This window comes from Excalfactoria chinensis, chromosome 12, assembly GCF_039878825.1.
Source record: "Excalfactoria chinensis isolate bCotChi1 chromosome 12, bCotChi1.hap2, whole genome shotgun sequence".
Classification (NCBI taxonomy): domain Eukaryota; kingdom Metazoa; phylum Chordata; class Aves; order Galliformes; family Phasianidae; genus Excalfactoria; species Excalfactoria chinensis.
Genome location: NC_092836.1, coordinates 6,697,270 through 6,719,079, shown reverse-complemented (window position 1 = coordinate 6,719,079; position 21,810 = coordinate 6,697,270). Strand labels below are relative to the sequence as shown.

Sequence of the window (21,810 nt, the reverse complement as noted above, 5' to 3'; positions counted from 1 at the left end):
TTTGTGTTACTAGCAGGCAAGGCAAGGCTGGAAATTTTTCATAGCATATTTGAAGTCAATATAGACCAGAGGTGTCGGAACCTACAGCTTTGTATAGAATTGGGAATGGAGGTTTTTACTGCACATGGCAATCCCTGAATGTAGCACAGTGTTCCCAGCCTTTGGTAGACATTGTAGAGACAGTCTCAAAGTATGTGGTAAAATGAGGGCAGAGCAATGCTGTCAGTTCTGGGGTATGTGACAAGGTTCCTGAGGACAGAGAGGTCATATTTTCATACGATCCTAATGGTTCCAAATCTGCTGTTAAATGTTGTCACTCTGGGAGGATTTATTTGCTTCAACCAAAGGACCAGGGGCCCATCAACCAGTAGGGAAAGGTCTGTTCTCTGTTAGAGTAATCTGTATCCATAGCAGCCCAAATCAGAGCTCTGAGTCCCTCCAGGAGTGTCTTCTACATGACAAGGCAGCAGCAAGATGTTGCAAGAATACTTCCTTGTTGATCATCTTCAAACCTTGGCAATGTCTGTGAGCACTGAGCACGGTGGCAGTGTTCCAGCTGGGGCTGTGTCAGCGTGTCCCCTCCTGTCCTCTTCCTTTTCTGGCATTGCAGTGGGGTTCTGGGATACAGTCCCCCCTGGGCCCCCACCTGAGCTGTTTGCTTTCCATTGCTCTTGCTTTTGTGCTATTTCTGATTGATGTAGGAATGCTGTCCCAGCACCGTGTGCTCCAGGATGGTTAATTGTGCATTTTGCAGCTAACACTGACGTTGTTCTAAGGTAAAACCGGGTGAAAATCGTCCCCTCGAATAAGAAATCTCCTGATAAAGACGCGTTTTCCGATCCGAGCTGCGTTAATCAAGAAGTTAGTGACACCTGGTGGCAGGATCCCATGGAAATCATGCGCTTTTCTGGTGACCCAAATCCAGCAGCCCCCTCCCTCCTCCCTGGCAACGTGCTGCTGCAATGTGCTGCTGTTTACTAACAAGGGCAAACCGCTCCCAATTAGAGCTCTTGTTTTCCAGGGTTTTGCAGAGGTAAAGCCTGGTAGGTAATTGTGTGCAGCGATAGGAGCATCCCGTGGTGTTCCTTGCCTGAGCAGGCATGGTTATGTTCCTGAGCTGTCCCTTCATCCCTCTGTCTGCTTGCATTCAGCCAGTCCCCACCTCTCTCACCTCCCAGAGTGCTTCTTTGAAAGGTGAGGAATTCAGTAGGCTATAGGAGGGGCTAAGCTCAGCTGATTTCTTGTTTGATTACCTAAATGCGTACATAACTAGATAGGTAGGGAGTTGTTGTTTTTTTCCACTTATATCTGGCTCATCTTAACAGAGACACAAGGGAAAACGTTACAAACAAAATAATTGTGTGCTGGCACTTCACCACACCTGCTAAACTTGCCACTGCCTACCTACTTGGCAGAATATTTCTGCTTGGTTCTTGGAATTTTGGAGTTACCGACTCTTTTATTGCATGCACCTCCATGCAGAGGGATGTGTGATTGGGGAGCAGCAGTTTGGGGCTGGTTCTGAGTGATGCTGGCTGCTGCAGGGCCAGAAGTACAGCTTTAGGGTTAGACTGGATGTAAGAAAAAAGCTATTTTACAGTAGGGGTGGTGAAGCAGTGGCACAGGTTGCCCAGAGGGGTGTTGAGTACCCCATCCCTGGAGGCACCCAAGGTCAGGCTGGATGGGCTCTGAGGACCTGATGGAGCTGTGGGTGTCCCTGTGCATTGCAGGGAGTTGGGCAAGACAGCCCATAAGAGTCCCTTCCGAGTCAAATGATTCTGTGGTTCTGTGAAGTGTTTTATGCTTTCTGTTTTAATTAGTTTCCTCCGGATATGTTTGGATTTTGTATGTTGACTAAGTGGTTCTTCTCCAAGCTGTCTGAGGTGTCCATTTGATCTTGAAAGAAATGCTGTAATAAGCACTATTGTTTGGTTGCTGTGGCTGTTCAAAGCTGCATGGCTGGTGCTGAGTTATTAATGGCTGTGACAGCTCATTATCTCCCTGTGTTCCCAGGCACACTGGGATCAAAGTCACTTTATCCATGATCTTAGGAAACCTTTTCCTTTATCCTGGTGGGCTGAAAATAGAGTTGTGTGTGATTTTGCTCACATTGCTGCTTGTGCAATAGAGTAACTGTATTTAGGAAGTGTTCATCATCTTGCTTGTGGAGTCTTATTGGCGCTGGTGCTAGTGGGGAGTTGTGTACTGGCATTAATTTGTTTTATAAGGTCCATTGTGTTATTTTTCTATATGTATTTATGTATTGTAATACATACATTTTCTTTTTTTACATACATTATCTTCAGAATAGTGTGTGAGAGTGGATGAAGATGACTGTTGTTTCCAGCCATGTCTGTGTATACCTCCTAGGAACATTCAATAAAGAACCTTCTGAACCTAAAATACTGAGCAATGTCTTTGTGAGCTCATCTGCTATTTGCAAGGGACAAAAGCTGTCGCGTTAACCACAATGGAAAAGTGGAATCACAATTACAGAGACTTTTCCAGGTCAAAAAAGCTGTGATTGGGGTTATTTATGGGAAAGGAGGATCTCAGCAGCTGTCATTTCAGACTCCAAGTAGAGAATATATTTTGGATATATAACACATCTCAACTTGAGAAGCTGGTACAGCATCATTGGATTGAAAACTGTCACTAATTTTCATTACTTTAGGTTGTTTTGTGTGTTTTTTCTAAGGAAAGATGTTACCTATTTTGATGCCCTGAGACAACCTTGTGACACTGACCTTTTGACCAAGCAAGAAGCCACATTTTCATGTACACAGTGCCTGTAATATGCATTATATGTGTCAGCAGATCGTGGCATATTAGAAACAAAAATCCATAGATATCAGTTCTCATCTATGGATGAGAACTTGGAGGCTTGTCTGCTACTACTTGTTTTCTTCTCCTTCATTTGCAATACATTTAATCAGTGAAGGAACCAGTGAACAATTTTCCGAAGCTGCTGACAGTCATGGTATTTTGTCCCTAGATCTTTCTAATTTCCTCATAAATGCTTACCTTTTTCTTCAGCGGGATGGATTCACTGCATTATGTATGTATTTGTGGTCATAAAAGTGCTGACAAAAGAAGCTGCCAAAATGGTGTTTGTCTGCATACATTTATCATATAAGAACCTACTTATGATGAACTCAAATCCAGGGAAAAGCTATGCTATGAAGAGCAACAGTTCAACATTTGCTGTACCATTGGTTGTAACTTTGGTATCAGACAAAGCTATAGGGAATAATTCCATAGGAAGAGAATGCATTGTGCTGACCTTGGCGGGGTCTGAGTGACTGCTGCTCCCCTGCAGCAGTGTGCTGTAACTCACTTAGGAGTCTCCCACTGCTTTTAATAGACTTCCTGTGCTTCTTGTTGCTCCGAATTATTAAATTACCCTGTTGTCTGCAGCTCCAGAGGCAGCATGGAACAAAGGCTGCCTTGCATATGCCTGAAGCACCTCAATCTGTGTGTATCCAGAGCACTGTGGGTTGGGAAGGACCTTAAAGCCCATCCAGTTCCACCCCTGCCATGGACAGGGACACCCCCGCAGCTCAGGCTGCCCAGAGCCCCATCCTTGACTGCCTGCATGGTTTTGTTTCATTGATCTCTGTAATTATTGCACACATTCTAGTATGTGTGTTTCTTTCAGTGAGTGCACAAATGCTCCTCTCTCCCAATAAAAATTAAAGCAAAACATCTGTTTTCTGTCGTATCTTTCTTTAAGTGACTGTGACAAGCCCCCTGTCCTTACACGTGCAATTCCAGCTTTCCTGTGCTATGGTAGATGATTTTCCTTCTCATTGCTGCTCATCAGGAAGTTCCCGTTGCTCTCCCAAGCACTGTGCTCCTGGCCCTGCCATGAGCCTGGCAGGGAGACAGCTGCTGGAGCAGCTTGGCCCCATGGGGTGGATGAGCTGGATGGCAAATTTACATTTGTGAAAGTAGAGCATGAGTACAAACTGATACACTGACAAAAAAGGTGTTGGGATTGTAAAGGATTTTTGGTCCACTGTGTTAATTAACCTTCAGTTCTTCCTTTCAGGTCAAGCTGGAATTCCCCTCAGTTAGTTTAAGGTGAGGTTTCTTGCACATTGCTCTTTCAGGCTGTTTCCTATGCCTGGATGTTGAACCTACCTGGCACGAGACAGGAGTGGTTTCCCTTCCATCCTTCTCCTCCCTAAGGGTTTGTAGGTGTCTTTCTTTAATTAACACATTGCTTGAACTTAATAATTGGCTCATTTTGGGTTTCTGGCTGCTATATTCTTCCACAGCCTTCTGAGGATGCACTGTGGATCATAAATGTGCGATATTAAATAAATGGTGTTCCTAATAGATTCGTAACTACTATTCCTCTGTGAATGTTGTGTAACAGCAAGTATGTGACACAGAAAGTGAATCTGGGAAAAGGAAGCTCAAAACAAGCAGTTCTTTCCACAGCAAAAGCATTATGTTCTTTCCAAAGCCAAGACCGCTCTTGGAAATATAAAGACAATCAAGTAGTTACTCACTTTGTCCATCTCATGAGTAATGGTTATTCCATTTAACACAGCTATTTCTCATCCTTTTCTCCAACAGTTCACTGGGATCATCCGCCTGCCCCAAGGCAGGGTCAGCATAAACTCATCCTGATGGTTTTATCTAACTTATTCCTAATATGTGCCATGGTTGAAAGGTGTTACCTCCCTAAAAAGTAAATAGTGGTTTAGTACTCCCAACTATTTCTTTCCATTTCCTTCGTAGGAATGTTGTGCTCCAAATAGAACAGAAGCTTGCAACTGAAGACTGTCAGTCTTAGGACAGTGTGCTTTGACATGAACAAAGCCAAGTATCTTTTGATATTGTACATAAAAAGTGCACGATAGAGTATGTCAAAATAATTAAAACTATTCACTTACAGCCACAACCCCATTACAACACTACTGCACTTGTTCTGTAGCTTTTAATGTAGAAGCTTCCAAACGACATGGAAAACAATTGTTCCTGCTTCTAAACTGAACTATGTGACATGGGCATAACGAGATATGTAATAGCAGGCAGTGATTATGTTTGTGAGACAAGACAAATCCCTCTGACCTGTAGTAACAGATTTCATAGACATGGAAGAATATATTCTTAATTAGGTGGGAGTAATTTCTATGTACAGATTTCCACTGCCAGGGCATTTCTTCTAAGACAGGTTCATGCTGCTGAGAAACCAGGGCTTCATTCCTGGCTGAGGTCAGGCTTTCTGCAAGGGTCTGGCAAGAAATATCTTCCTGTGCTTGGCTGTAAATGAGGAGTACTTCTTTTCCTCTATGGGGATCTCAAGGCTGTTCCTTCTGATGACACACCAGCCCCACTGCCGCGATATAAATAGGGCTTTCTCTTCAGTATATCTGTACAGCAGCTCAGTTCATTGCTTCAAAAGTTACCTTGAGATTTTTCACTGTTTATTGAGCACTGTTATCCTGCCTCACATTTTCATTTGCCTTTGCCTAATGCTGTGGTCAGGAGAGACACAGGATGGCACAGTGCAGCTGCTGCTGTTCCCCTGGCAGAGAGGGCTGAGCAGAAGAGCTTATCTGTTACAGCACTCTGCTGTAATCCTGCCGTGTTGGTTGGAGTGCAGAAACGGCAGCATTCAGCTCGTAAATATTTGTGCTTCATCACCACATCCACCAAAACCTGGAAGGCTGCTCCACACAGACAGCTCAATCTTCAGTGACAATAGCATTTTAATTGCTTTATTTTACTTCTGGTGCTCATGAACCCAAATGCAGCGTCTGTTTTCATATCGAGTTCAAGAGGAAATTAAATCTTCTTCAAAATTTTGGAAAGAAATTGCTTAAATAGGAGCCTGGGTTTGTGATGAGGTTTTTTGCAAGACGTTTTTTTTTTTCCTCCTGCTCTTTGCAGAAGAAAAACCTCCCACTGCCTTTATCCATCCCCTTAGTTCAGCCAGCTTGTTTACAAGGGCTGAGCTCTAAAATCAAAGCCCCATAAGGCCTCAGCTGTGACTTTGCTTGGATTATAGCAATGACAAGATTGCTAAATACCGGTATTATGTTCTTATGTGCCGTAAGCTCTGGGGAAGATGCAGCTCTTGCTCTTTCCTTTGCATTCTACCTCCTCCAAGACACTCTATCCAGTGCACTGGGAAACACCAAAACTCTCTGATCATCTTTTGGGCTTCCTGGGTGTATGGGAAATTGGTAATCACAGCCTGAACCTCTGATTAATCAGCTGAGGCAAGTGTCAGGTCAGCTGTGGGAGCACAGGTGAGAGTAATTTAGCTGTGCTCCCAGAAGGGGTGGAGCTTGACTTCACCTCCTCTAGACCTCATTTAAGGGCTGACCACCACTAAGGCAGTATCTCTTGGAGATTGCTCTCTGGTGGAGATTGCCTCAGCATTTCCCATTGAAGGCATCCATATTGGTGAGTTTTTCCTCATAAGTAATCTTTTGAGTATCTGTTACCATCTTTGTTACCATCCTTGTATCATTCCACCTTACGCTGAGGCTCACAAATACCCCGAAAGTGACCTGGGCTTCCAAATGCCTTTTACTACAAAGTGGCTTCCACCTGCCTTTATCATTTCTTAATGCATTTCTGTATACAGGGCAGGGGCCTTGAAATAGCACAGGCACTGCAGAAAGCTGTATCTGCTGAATTTAGTCCAGGAGCAGTTGTGATACCATGGAGCTCACTCCAAGGCATGGTTTAGTGATGTCTCTGGTCACAGCATGGACCTGGTGCTCCTATGGGAAGCTCTTCCCTGTTACTTTCTCCATAGGCATCAAACTCAAAATGAAGTTAGCAGAGCATTGTTTTACCCTGATAACAGTGGGAAGTCCTAAAATGCATGGGGTGGAACCCAGGACAAGCCAGATCTGTAGAACAGATGACTGATGTGCAAAATGGGATGTGTTGGAGAGAATCACTCACCACAGGTCATTGCTGTGTCTGTTGGTAGAGCTGGGTCACCAGTGGAATGGAGGACTGTAGAATGGAGAAGAAATAACTTCATTTTTTATTCTAACAAGATATCTATTCAAAGAGAGTTATCTAAGAACTGAATCTTTTGGTAGAATGTGATATTTCTGAACATTTTGCCAAATGCCCCTGAGGCTGTTGCTGCTGAGCCAGCACCCAACTAACCAGGACTGGCAGCAGAGGCAGCCTGGTAGAAGGAGTCATGGTTAGGTTGTGGTTAGACTTGATGATCTTGAAGATCTTTTCCAACCTGAGCAATTCTGTGATTCAATGAGTTCTCAAAGCTTCTCTGCTTTCCTGGCTCCAAACCTCAGAGAAGTAGAGGGAACAAAATTGTTCTGCTGTGCTTCTTTAAGCAGCTAAAATCTTGAAGACTCAATACAGCCATTCCGGAGTGGGGTGGATCCTGAATGAACTCTCCCCTGGATAATCATGTTGTGGAGAAAGGAGTTAAAAGAATTGCAGAAGAAGCCAGAGATTTCTTCCAGGGTGTGAATTCATAACCTGGATTGGCCATGTGAGACATCTGTGGGAACCATGTCTTGCTGCCTGTGCTAATGTGGGAATGTGCTGTCAGCAGTTGGTATTGCTGTGGGCTACAGAGATGGTGCGCTCAGTTTGTAATTGTGTCCTATAAATACACAGGTTGCTCCAAAAGTAATGCATCCTATTTATTTCCATGGAAACTATAACTGATACAAAGAGCACAGTGTTTGATAGAGCAAGTTCTCAGCTGCAAAACACACTCACTACAATTAGCTGTGCATTTTTGCCAGCTATGAACAAGAGCTTGCTTGCCATGTTCATAAACCTCTAAATGGCTATCCAGAACGTGGCTTGTCTTTCATGTCATTGTAGCCACTGCTGAAATGCACCACCCACCATATCATTGCGCTCACATCCACTGTTTAGTCTTCATTAATGTTCAGCAAGGATCAATGAATGTTGATGGATCCCACTTTTTCCTTGTGGAGAAATTCAGTGAACCCCCTTTGCTTCACATGCACTTCCATGTCAGATGCCATTTTGTCAGACTGCCCCTCTGCTGCCATCTGATGCACAGCAACAAAATGGAATGGAATGTTGATGGGAACGTTCAACCTCTACTGCCATTCCATCTGGAGGCATTCAAGGCCAGGCTGGATGTGGCTCTGGATAGCCTGATCTGATGGTTGGTGACCCTGCACATAGCATGGGGATTGGAACCAGGTAAGCATTGTGATCCTTTACAACCTAGGCCATTCTAGGATTCTGTTATTCTATGAAATGGTACCGATGGCCCCAAAAGCTGAGTGAATGGATTTGGTTTGATACCTCTTAGTAAAAGTGCCCACAAGGCCTCACTTCAACCTGCGTGCATCCTGAAGTCACGTTCTGCATATATTGCCAGACTTTATCTGATAATCCTTTTACAGCAAACTCCAGTTAGAAACAACAAAAAGAACATGAAAGAAAATTACTATGGGCTATGTGACCGAGTGAAATAAGCATGGCACCAGTGATTTTTCATTTTCCTGTTTCTCACTCATCCCTTCATGAGGTACAGAGAAGCATTTGCAGTTTCAGCTAACCCATAGCACGGATGCTGGTGTCATCTGCTGTAAGTGACCTGGCTGACACATATCCAAGTGAGTCCCAGATTGCCTGCTGCAAACAGGAACATGTCGCCTCCAAGCTGGGTGCTAAAATCACAGCTCAGGTAAGGAGCAGCCATCCTCTTATGGCTGCAGTTATTAATTGTAACAGGAACTGGCAGGCTGGAAATGTAGAGATCTTTTGTGCATTAAAACATCTTCAGGCAACAGTAGAACTTTGTAGGGATCTATAAAACCTATCAGCTCTAATGAAATCACTCGCTTTGATCCCAGTCTTCATTTTGGTGTCCTGCAAAATTAAACAAAATGATGTAAACGCTATAAGAGAACCAAACTGCTGTCTTGCAAAGAGGCTTTTTTTTCTTTCTTTCTTATGGAACGTGTTTTTCATAAAGCTGGTACAACTGAAATTAAAAATACAGCTGCACACACACAAAAAAGAAGGAGATGAGCGTGTTCATTTGCAGCTTCAAGGTGATGATGAGTTTTTAAATGTCACATCAGATATTCTTCAGTCCTTTTCCTTTTTTCTTTTCCCCCAAACCAAAAACCTGTCTCTGCTAATTGTGCATTTATGATTTTTCATGAGAATTTGTGCTTGTGCAAATCAGGTATTCTGCTGCGTAGCCACCATATGTGCTGCTACAAATGCATGCCAGCAGGTTGGGCATGGATGTGAGGGCTGAAGTCACAAATCACTGCATGCTGAGACCTGGGGGTGTCAGACCTTGTCTTGCATCATTTCATTTCATGCAGGGGTGCTGGTATGTTGTGTTCTTGGTAGGGAAGCTCATTCTCTTGTATTGTCTGTGATTTTATTGCTCATAATCTATGAGTTCTGATTTTTACAAGTTGGTGGGCTTTTGTGTTTTGTTTTTTTTGCCTGAATGAGCTGTAATTCAGAACCAGTTTCCATGAGAAGAGAAAGGAATTTTAGAAATGGTCACAAGACTTGCAGCAGACCTGAAGATAACGTGTGAGTTAAATAAGCCCAGCGCTGGGCTTGAATAGTGCTGCACACAATAAGCACCATCACAGCCTGAGAACAGCCACACAGCCAGGGAAGAAGCGTATTACTATTAGTATAATGCTGCTCCTTCCAGCAGTAATTTGTTAGCAATTGTTTGGGGAACTGGAGCTATATCCATCTTAATGTTCTGCCCAGCTCTGTTAGAAGATGATAACTGCATGCCAAGCTGCTCAACACACAGTAAGGGGCAAAGTTCAGCTGCGAATCTGAACCACTAAAAGCTGATGGCCTAACTCGGTGCAGGTGGGCTCAGGCCAACCAGACTGACAGGTTCAGAGACCATCAGCAGTTGCATCTGCAGAGACTTCATTAGCAGTTGCTTGTAGGGGAGGAAGGCAGAACAAGCAGTGTTGTTGGCCAGGTGGCTGATGTAAATCCAAGCTGTGTAGGTGATGTGTTTGTGTAATCAGCCCTAAATCTGGTCCTTGCTGGTGGCCGCTGCTTCTTCTGTGGCTTGTGAGTAGATGGATGGGCAGGGTGGGATTGAAAGGATGCTTGAGGCAAGCCAAAGTGGCCAGCAAGTGCTTTTAAAGGTAAATAAACTGTAGTGTGTGGCTTGATGCAATGTAGTATTTCCTAGGTTGGAAGTAATAGAAAAGCCAAATAGTTGTGGGGATGCAGCGGGTTGAGGGCTGCCTGATGGGGAGGAGAAGCGTTCCTTCCTGTTCTGTTTCTTGCTGAGTAGACCTTTGAAAAGCATCCTGTTTTTAGGTTATTATTCCTCACATAGAGGTGATTAGGGAAACACAACCCAGAAAAACACAGCAAAAACAATCTGAGAACAGAAGCTGTGGGGAGAAAAAAGCTATAGGACTAAGGTTGCTTGGTCTCAAGGAGAGGAAATGCATTGAGCCTGAGTCCACCAGAACTGTTGTAGAAAGGAAGGGAATGGGCAGCTCAGCTCTCTATGTCTGTGGAGGATGGGATGGGCAGAAATGATATTTAGACATGTAACTTGAATGTGAGGGTTGAGAAGCACTGGGATAGATGTGCCCTGGGAAGCTGTGGAGTTGCAGTTGCTGGGAGTCAGAAGTCAGACAAACATCTGCCAGAAATGGGCCCTTCTGATCCTGCCCTAGGTACTCTGCCTCTGCTTGAGGCTCCTCTCAACCCTCAGTGTTATGGTGACACTAACAGCAAGTTCTGCATAAACAGAAGTCAATATATTGTCTTTGCGAGGAAGGAGAAGCAGGTTTGTGCCTTGAAGGAAGAGATGTGGCATAAAACAGCTGTGGCAAGGGGCAAGATGTGACTGAGACCTGAATTCAGTGGAACTACCATTTCCTTCCTTCTCTTTAAGTATTAATAATAGATTTATTTTTTCTGGTCTACCAAGATAGCCAGCATAATTCTATGCTATGAAGCCCTTAATGCACTGTGCTCCAAGCTGTATTCTGCAGGCATTTACTTTCCTTCCTCAGGAGAGATTTTCTTATGAAGTGCCATTGTAGGAAGGGGGGCCAGGTGCTCCAGTACAATGCTGTGCAGCTTTTCATAAGCAAATTCCTCAGCTTCTGGAACAAACAGTGACTTTCTGACATGAGGCTCCTCTGCTTCCCTTCTAGCAGCAGGCAGACCTGCAGGATGACTGACTGTGATGATAATAAAGAAAAGCACGCTGTGTGCACCAGGGAAATAATAAGAGGAGGATTTGTCAGTGGTTTGGAGTGGGGTTTGTTGGCTGTGCATGTTCATCTACTGCTCTGTTGATGTACAGCAGCTGGATGTATCTGCAGGCAATCAGCACCAGGAGAGCATCACCAAGTGCAATAAGTTGGAAAATGCATACCAGCCCAAAGGCTTTGCCATAGGGTGGGAGGGGTTGGAGGATTGTGGTCCCCCTGGGTGGGGTGCTGAATGGTAGTGGTTGGCAGCGGAGTTGGTCCATATTGGTGCTGTGTGGTTGGGGTGGTTGTAGCTGTGCTGCTGGTCAGGCTGTGGGGCTCCTGTAGGCTGTGGCTGGCTGCTCAAATCAGAATTCAATAAAGCCTGGAACATCGTGTCTGTTTGGAGGCATTTCTCATCTGTGGAGAGGCTTAATAGTGAAGCCTGGGCAGTGGAGTAGCAGTGTGCTGTGTCAACTCAAGCTTGATCAAAGCTTGCTGGTTAGGAAGGCCTCTTGCTCAAAATTAGTGATAAGAAGACAGTGAGTTTCACTATCTGGCTGTTGTGGAGCTTATTCAGAGCTGTCTTGTGTGTTCTCAATGGTGAAGAGCCTGGGCTGACAGCGCTGCTGTGCCAGCAAGAGGCAGTGCTGCACATGGATGCTCTGTAGAGGCAGTCAGAGCAAGGGAACAAGCTGTGCAATGCCAATATTTGTGCTTTTTAAGTGAGAGTATCTCGGGTGGTATTTTCATGTTATCGAGCTTGTGTATCGGACAGTATCGTGGAGAATTCAGGTACTGTGTACACATCCTGCTTATTGCCATGAATCAGAGATGCTGAGGGTAAACAGATCAGCCCTCTAGTGTCGGTCAGCAATGCTGTTAGATCCCAACTAGCAGAGACCCTGGGAAGGTGCTGGCCCAGAGCATCCCTTCATGCACGGAGCTCTGTGTGCTCTGCTGGGGCCGGAAGCTGGGGTTGGGCAGGCAGCTCAGCACACTGTGCCCTCTATGCATCTCTATTTCCCCTTGAGCAGCCCAGTTGAGCCTGATATCTGCCTTCCCATAATGTTTATTATGCCTCTGAGAGACATGCAGAGGAGCCAAATGACTAACAACCATTTGAGGAGCTTTGCTCTTTCGGCTCCATAAATAATGAATTCACTGGGGTGAGAAAACACACACCCAGACACAAACACATACAAAGCCCTGGAGAAGAAGGGGAGTAAAAGCATGGAAGCTGGAGATACAAACACAAAGTCCTGTGCCAGTAAAATGGGGACTGCTTTTTGGAGATAGAAGCTGTCAGAGAGCTAGGAGTTAATTGCCTCGAGGGGAGACAAGGAGCACTTAGAGATGCGGGTGAGTGCTAGCTGAGATTTGAAGTGATAGCTTGCTACCTGCATGGCTGCTGGGGAGGGCAATTAGTTTGAGCAGGATGTTTGTTTTATTGGCTGCAAGTCCTGTCTTTAAGCATCAGCTGAAATAACTCAGCTGTGAGTCAGCTTGTGTGGTAGCTGCCCACCCAGCCTCAACAAGGTACAGGGATTCGTTTGAGCCTGCTGGCCAGCTTCAGCTCATTTAGGTGGCACGGTGTGGTTTCGAAGAGACTGTTTTCCTTCTGAAAGTTTACTTTTCTTTAAAAAGAAAGAGGAAAAAGAACTCCCACACTGCCTGTGCTGAGAGTACTTGCAGAAGTAACGTGCTTTTGTGAACAGCACAGTGAGGAGCACTGAACTGCAGATCAACAGGACTTGGGTAGCACCAGCGTTCACCAACAAGCTGCTGGTCTGACTGCCAAGCTGTGCCTTGCATTGGGACACAGCACATCCAGCCTCTTCCCCTGGTGTTAAACTGGGGAAGTTTAAAGTTTTGCTTTACTGGCAATTAAAACAGGGAAGCATACTGCTTTGCAATTAATCCTTCAAAGATGAGTGCTCATGGACAGCCAGTGGGAGTGCATGGCAGTGGTTTGATTTTATGAAAGGCCGAGATTTCAGTTCTCTGATCCATCTGGGCTTGATTTGACCCGATAGAGCTGGGGCATTTTCATAGCATTTGAACATCAGCTTGCCTCAAATGTTTCCCAAGTCCATCACATCTTGGGTGTTGTCTTTGTGTGGAGCTGGGAACTTGATCGTCCATCTCTCCCCAAACCATTTTGGAGGAGCTTTACTGCTCAGTAGATGGTGATGGTTGTGTTGGTGCTGGGATTGTTGATGGTGCCCCCATAGCGGGAGAGGCTGCTGCAGAGATTTGTGCCAAAGATGACAAATGGAACTGGAGGAGGCAACATAAAAGAGTTAGTAATTCTCAAGCCTGGGAAAAGTTGAGCTAGAGCTTCCTCCTGATAACTGTCAGATTGCTTCTCATCCCCCTTTATCTATTCTGTGTAACGATAAAAGCTCAAATGTTAATGCAAATACAAGGTAATTTTGCAGAGCATCGTTCCTATAAGCACTACATTCATTATAGGATGAAATAATATAATTAGGGGGATAATAGTGGAGAGAGAGAGAGAGAGGAAAATGGAGAGGTGTGAGGAAAAGAGAGCAAATATATTTTCAGCAAAGTTTTGGAAAGAAACAGAGAGCTAATGAGGTGGAGCTCATCTAGATGGCAGCAGCAGGCATTGCTTTTCCTAGCAGGACAAGTGTCTGGAGACATCTGTCTGGAGAATAAAAGAGAATTAATAAATTGCCAGACTAATGGATGAGGGTAGAAAGAGTCACAAAGAAACACCAGTATTAGCCTGAAGCGAGTAGGGTGTAACAGAGTAGAGTTATATATACTCCAATTTGCTCAGAATGAGTGCTTGGTGCTGGGCAGCTCTGCTGCCTTTCTTTCTTTGCTGGGGCAAGTCCTGATTGAGGAAGCTAACAGCTCCATCACCTGTATAATTAGCATGAGTGAGTTTTTGCATGGGGTGTTGGTTAGGGGCTGCTGCTGCCCAGCAGACACATCCGTGAAGGTGGACACGGATGGGCTGCTGCTGGTGACAGGAAAGAATGAGGGGAGCATTTGGTTTAGGCTGAAATAAATGGGTTGTCCAGCTGTAGCTGCTGTAGAGAGGAAGCTGAATGTTAATTAGATGCCACCAGTAATTACGGTGATTATGTATTTTTTGAGTGGCTGTTGGGAATAGTTCAATTCGCATCCAGAGGGGAGCATGAGTGACATTTCTAATCACTTTAAGGAGAAGGGAAGGTTCTTCTTAAATGAGGAAAATTGCTGTAAAACAATTTAAGCTACAGTAGATGCGAAGAACTGTAACTGCTTTGATGTCACTGTCAGGAAAAGTGGATGCTGGAGAAAGCAAGAGAAAATGCAGTAAAAGGATCCTCCTTCCCTGCCTCCTGACTTCAGAAACTCAGGCACTGAGCAGAAAGTCTTTTTGAACTCTGAATATGGGCTGTAATGATTAAAAAAGGAAGGAACGGTAGTAAAGGAAAGGAAGGAGGGTTTGTCGAGTTTAACAACATTCGTAAACAGGTGATGTCAAAAATAGGACCTCCGCTGTTCCTCCACATGTCAGTGTGTTGTCTTGACTGTGAGCCAAGCAGTTCTCCTGGAAACATTCTGAAATTACTTTCCTCTTTGTCTGGTCTCATTTTGTTGTTGTTGTTCCAGAAAATCAAATTTGATAGGCTTGTCCATACACTGGGCTGTTCTTAAACAGTTGTGCTGTGTGTATTTCTGTAGGCACTGGCATCAAATAAGTGCGTGAATGAGGACCTACTCAGGAATATCCATTGTGCTCTGAACTTCATTTTTTCTTTCAGCCATATAGATAAAACCTCTCACTTATACCCACTAGTTAGGAACTCGTAAACATGCCACCCACTGAGCCTGATAAACTAACACATTTGATCTCAGTCTCAGCTCAAATTCACCCTTTAAAATATTTGTTAAGATTTTGAATATGCTTGCATACGTTCCCACCAAGCATGTACTGGACCCTCAGACTTTTGTAGGATGCTGTACTGGAAATGGCTGGTGCAGACCAATTAGATGAGAGCTTACGTCTACTGGGTGAGACCGTTGTCTGCAGTGCAAACCCACTGGGTGCTTCTGGGGGGGGTCCCTCATGTCAAAAAATTCCAAATGTTTGAGTTCTATATGTATGAAAATCTAAGGACAGTGAGCTGATTTGCACAGAAACTTTTTGGTGCTTGCGCAAGAACAGTCTCCTGAAACCAACAGGAATGTTCCACCTACAGGACGTTTGCAGCTGCCTAATGTGAAACTTAAAAAACTGCACCGTTCCCCTTCATTCACAGGGGAAATAACAGTACTTCACCACCCAGCCCTCCCGAAGCTGATGTTTGGAAGGCCTCCACTGCTGATGATTCTGGTAAGATATTGTTGTTTCTTTGCACCTGCTGTATGATTTTTGTCTTGGGCATGACTGACTTAGCTGAGCATTGGGACCATACAAGATAGATGTACTTATGACCTTCAGTAGTCGGTATGTCTTAATTAAGCAGATGTCCAGCATAATGGCACAGCCACTTGGCCCTGCATGCCCATGTCTGCTTGGGCATTGCACCCAAATGACAAACCCACTGCCTTCTCCAGCTTCTTTTTCCATGTGGAGATCCTTCAGTGTCCCCTGACCTTGTTCTATGGGACCATCTACTCCTTTGGGTGTGACCAGAAGTGCCTCCATCACAGGAGCTAAGTGCAAATGTCCTGCATCATGAGGTGCACACATGGCGCTGCTCCCAAGCATGTAGGCATGTTCATTGCATAGTGGGGGCCATCAGAAGGAGCAGTGTTTCACTTCTGTGATGAATCCCTACTGTTGCAGATCAGAGGGAAATGGAGCAGTGGGGGACTGACTGCTGGAGCTGCAGGAGTGATACCTTACACCAATTTTATTGCATGCTCAGAGCAGAGTTGAGATCTGAAAGATGCACTTGAAAAATTTGCTTGGCTTTGCTATACCTTGTGTTTATGTGACCTGTGCTCTCCTCTTCCAGACTGCACCTGAAGGACCTACTGCAGATTGACAGGAAGCTGCCAAAAAGCATTGTGCCACATCAGGAGGACAGAGGACAGCCTGAGACTCTCATTCCTTCTTGTCTCTGGGGATGAAGAGGTGACAAAGCTAAAGGGACACACCACAAGTGTGGGGAAATAGAGGAAGATCAGAAGCCTCTGACTTCAGTGTTTGAGATGCTGAGTTCCCCTGGATCTGGTAGCTTTGGTTGCCTTTTACTCTCATCTTGTACTTGGACACTGTTAGTGAAAGATCTAATGTGGGGCTCTCCATGCTGGTTTGTGCGAGAGCATTGGGGCGGTGCAATGGCATAAACTTTTCATCCTCTTATCTCAAGTATTAAAGTGAAGGTGTTAGCAATGCAGCTTGGTGGCTCTGTCAAAAGAGAAAGCAGTGAGCCAAAGCCATCTCCTGTGTGTCCCCTATAGACACAGCTGCACACACAGGATGCTTTAGGAAACTTTCCTTTCTGTTCTCACCAGCTCTCAGCAGTTTCTGTTCGTGCCCACCAGAGAGCAACCCTGGCACAGGGCTGGTGTCTCCAGAGACAGAGATGGGAACCGTAGGGCCAAACCCAGCTTCCTTCACCCTTTCCAGCCTTATCACCTTGCCCAAACTGGAGCTGGAAGGAGGATGTGACCCTGTTGTGTGCCCCATATCCTAGGCAAGACTAGCATCCCACTGGGCACAAGGATATGGCACTAAGAGCCTGGCTGTCCTGAAGCTGTTGTAGGGAAGGACCATGCTGGGACAGCAGGGAGAGTCTGTCCTGTGCATAAAGAGCAAGTTCAGACAGCTGAAACCTCCAAAATTCAGATGGGTAACAGTATAGTGCTTTATGGCAGTCTCACAAGTAAATGTGCAGATGAATTTTAGTTTTTATATTTTTGCTGTTTTTTGACAGTTGTCTCAGTGAATGTCTTCGGTACATGAATATGGAGTTTGGTGTTATGGTGTGTTCTGTTATTTGAGGTACAATCTAGTGCTTGCTGTTCAGAGAAGGAAGAAACCTGTATTTGTCCTGAACCTGATGTTTATAAGCATCAGTGCTCGGTGCTGGCCTGAGGTCCTGGGTGGGCTGAAAGTTTTAGGTTTAGAGATGGGGCTCAGCCATACTACATGAACTACCTCACTGCAGCTCTCCCTCTATGGGGAGGAGATGGGCAGGGTTTGTTGGGATGTGCAGAGCAGGTGGTAGTCACCTTTGTCTCTGCTCCATGCTGGATCTGCGTTCCCATGGGCAGCAGCAGATGGGATGGCTGTGACCCCTGTGAACTGCAGCCCCAGGGCTCGTGCAAAGGGCTTAGAGGGAAAGCTGAGGGAAGGAACAACACTGCTATTTTTATCCTTGCACCAGCCTGGGGATTTGGATTGGCAGGGTTAGTTATGAAGCCAATATTATGAGTTTAACTATGAGTGAAATAACACAACTTCTGTGGGAAGCAGAGTAAAAGAGGCAATTATGCAGTAGCTTAATAACAGCACTCTGGCTGGGTAGCTGAAAATATACAGTTGACAGTAATTAGATTTTTTTTTTTCATTCTTCCTGTTAAATAGCTACAAAAAATTACAATATAAATTCATCTGATTCACTCTTAGACGCTGTTTTCATCATCGGGTCCGTACCCATTTGGCATTCAGGCTATTTTTGTTTTGTAATTTTCTACTGTCTGGTATTTTAGAGGCACGGAACTTAATGTTCGTAATGTTGGACACACAAAGTGAGATGAAAAAGGCAGGTGGGGAATCGGGCAAGAACCCCATCAGAAATGTAGGGGGGTGTCTTGATGGATGGCAAGGACTTCCCAAGTGGGCTCCCCCTGACTTGCTGTCCTCTTTCCAAGCACTCACCTCTTCTTTTTTCATGTATAGACAGCATTAAGTTTTCCCTTATGCCACACAACCTTGCATTACCTTAGCAACTGTGTGCTTTCCAGCTTGCAGGGCAGAACTTGATGAGCCAGCAAGTGTCTGTCGCTTGGGCTGCTTCTGATCATAGCTTGAAAGCCCTGCGCAGCATGAAGGAAAGAGCTCTCGGGTTTGCTCTCATTGCTGAAGGCTCAGGACGGGATATTTGCTTGGAGGCTGAAAGTGTTCTTCCTCTTTCTCTGTTTTATTATGTAAAAGAGCCAAACGTGATTAATGATACCGTGGTCCTGTTGTTGTGATGTGACACTGGACTGTGAGGTTGTGTTTCGTGGCTCTTATGCCTGGTGGTGTCTCTGACACGTGCAATAAATATTCTCTGCAGCAGCATTCCTGATCTCTCAGCAGAGCATCTCTTACTGCCTTTCTTCTGCTGTGGCAGGAGCAGCACAGTTCAGCCTCACACCTGTGTTTTAGCTTTAAAGCACACTGGAGATCTCTGGAGCCATTAGCAGAGTAGAGGCCACTTCCAGGTATGCTGCTGCCCCATTTGCTTCTGGTTTTCAGTAGAAATATGCTGTGCTCTTGGCAAGGGCAGATGCTCCAGATGGTGCTGGGAAAAGTGCAAATGAGAGGTCTGATTCCAGCCCTTCTTCTCTTTAATGAGTCCTGTCCAGCTCTCTAGTACAATGGGTTTTGTTAGTTGGGTCTGGTTTTTGTTTGCTTGTTTTTAAAGGGGCTTTTAAAATGCATCCCACTTCTTTCTGCTCCCCCTAACTCCACATCACAAGCTTATGACCTTCAGCTCATTCCTCCCTCACTGGGATGCATGCTGTGGGGCTTTGCCATTTTGTGCCCTGGCCGTTCATGTTGCTGTGCTCTCTCATAGCCTGCACAAGTTGGATGTGATCCATCCATGGGATGTCCAGCTGCCTGGTGCTGGGGCCAGCTGCCAGTCTTGGGATCTCATGGTGGACCAGGTGGTTCATGAGGTGTGCCATGTCCTCTTGCAAAGCTGTGATGGAAGAGCATGGGGGATGGAAGGAGACTCTTGTGGATACTTCCTGGACCAGAATATAGTTGATGAGGCTGGGAGAGGAGAGCTGCCATCTCCTCCCTTATCTCATCTGAAATGGTGCATGTGCTCCTATTGCAGGCTGTGCTGCTGCTCACACGGTGCCCCAGCCACCACCCTGCATTAGCTTATCCCAGTGTATTCCCATCTTACAAAATTAGATCAATTTTGCAAATTGAATTAGTAATTGAATTGAAGGGTAGTTTTTTTTTTTGCTGGTTGCTGCTCTCTCTCTCTTTTTCTTTTTTTTTTTCCATTGGAGTAAATCAGGAAGAAGTCAACAGAATCAAGCCCTGAGCGCTTTCAGCAACATGCTCATTTAAATTGGATGCAAGAGGGTGTCTGTGTTTACATTTGGCCTGCCAAGAATCTCTGTTTCAGAAACTGGCTTACATAATATGTCAAAATTGGTTTACTCATTAGCATTGCAAACGGCGTGAAACAAGCCCCAGATTGATAAACTCACAGCAATATTTGCATCCCGAGCCGAGCGGCACAGGGGGAGGGGAGGTTCATTAGGAAACGTTCCATTTCCACCAGGAAAGCAAACGGTTTCCAGTTATAACTCAGACTTCGTTAATTTTCTGTCTTCCCAAATTTAAATGAAGATGGAGAGGGAAATGTGAAAATCTTTGTTGGCAAGCAGGCAGCCTGTGTGCGTGCTGCTGGGTGGGCAGGCTATACTCCAGGTGGCTGCACCCCCTCTGCCAGGCTCCAGCCTCCTTGTACAGCCCCTTACAGCACGGCTGGGATGTAGGCTCTGGCATTGCTCATCAGCTCCTCCAAATGGTGCATGGGCACTAATGTAGCTGCCTGCTCCTGCTTTAACCAAGGTACAACACAGCCTCAGACAGAGCTGGGGAGCATAAAGCTGTGTGCTGCAGGTCTTCTCATGGTGGGATGGGAAAGCATCTCCACCATGCTGCTTGGAGTTTAGCAGGCATCTACCAAACTGGAAGCACATGTGAGCAGGGACAGAGCTGCTGGGGTGGGGTGAGTGATGGACAGATTAAAGCAGCACATTACTAAGGGGTGCTGAGTGTAACTTGCATCACATCATCCGTTCTGGCTGCCCTTGAATCTCTTGAGCCCTTGGGTGATTGAGCAAAGCTGGCAGGAATCTGCTGGATGTGCTCAGCTTTCAGTGGTATCTAAAGGATTTGGGGGGCTCAGCTCCCATGAAGCTCTTTAGTCTGCTGTGAAACTCCCAGCTTAATCAGAAGTAGAAAACTCAGATGCAGCACAAAGCGTCCGAGCAGTGCTGACATTGGTGCAGTCTGTTTTTATGCTTTAAGTGATAATGTCCTATCCCATATTTCAGGCCAGGTTTTGCAAGGGAATCTGCTACAGCCAAAGGAAGCACCTGCTGCAGGTCCTGCTGCGTCCTGATGGGATGCTTTTGGCAGCATCAGCCAACACCAACACATCCATAACGAGCAGTGTTCATGGCATTTGTGGCAAGTCACTGTTGCAGGAAGAAAAATAATTAAGGTTGGATCTTTCTGTGATCCTGGAGTCTGCAGTGCAGTGTTGATTGAAAGCATTGCGGAACAAGGTGGGTCATCACCTGCTGCAGCCTGCTGTGCTTCTGTTGGACCTGTGTCCTGCACTTCACATCCCAGGTGGGCATGTGGTTTAGAGGGCCAAGGGGTAGCAGCTGGCAGAGGAACCCCTGCACAATCATTGTAATGGTGCTTTTCAATGCTTCCGAAAATTTCAGTGAGATTTTAAGCAGTGGCAATCGAGTGGCTGTTGATAATGCAGATGTGGGTTGGGGAGGAGCGATAAAATAATCTCACTGAAAAATGAGGGTGAGAAGTGCTGGCACGTTGCTTACTGTCGCACCTCATGGCAAGAGGCTGTTCCGTGTGAGATGCAGCCACAGACCTGAACACGGTGCAAAAAATCTGAGAGCAGTGGGAGCCAACTGCTGCCCGGCTCTGCAGAGCAAAGGCACCAAGTTGCTTGTTTCATTTCCAGGGCTGGCACTTGGGTAGGCAACAGCAGGCAGATGCTTTCACCTACGCTCAAGCGCACCAAGCAGAGAGCAGCACTTCCACATCTCTCCTTGGAGAAGTCAGCACTGTGACATCTTATTGCAGCGCTGGCAGAGGGCTGTATCTGTTGGGAAGGGCCACGTCACCAAGAGTGACACGTGGCAACTCCCACCCAAGGGAAAGAGATGCAGAGGTTTGGTGCTTGTTGGGCTGAGTGCGAGCACCCTCTGTGCCCAAAGCCAAAGGCGCTGGCTCTGAATGGACAAACTGAGCTGAAATTTGGTAATTTAGACTTCACCTTGATATTTTTCCTATGTTTTTAGTTCTCCTCACACAATCATAATTCCAAATCGCTAAGGAAAATGAACTGTACTCATGTCTTGCTCTGCAGAGAACTGTTGTCACCCAGCAGGTGTTTCTGTACACCAGCATGTAACCTCTGTCTGCAAATAAAAGAGAAAGTTGGCATTGTGTTTCATCTCTTGAGTCACCTCTATTTGCGTATGTTTGTTGCAGAGCATGGAAAAGAGGGCAAAGCAGTGCTAAGCCCTGTAAAATAATAAAATAAAAGAGCATGGAGTGTGAATTGTGATCTCTGTTGCACAAAAAACCAATTGAGGTGATCAGAGCCCTTGTGAAAAGGCAGTTTTGAGTCTGAAG

The 21,810-nt window shown here is 45.5% G+C and overlaps 1 protein-coding gene across 1 annotated transcript in view; it reads left to right on the top strand.

Annotated features, from left to right (window-relative positions):
- Nucleotides 1–21,810, top strand: part of SYNPR (synaptoporin) — a 77,939-nt gene that overhangs the window by 23,898 nt on the left and 32,231 nt on the right. The window lies entirely within an intron of this gene.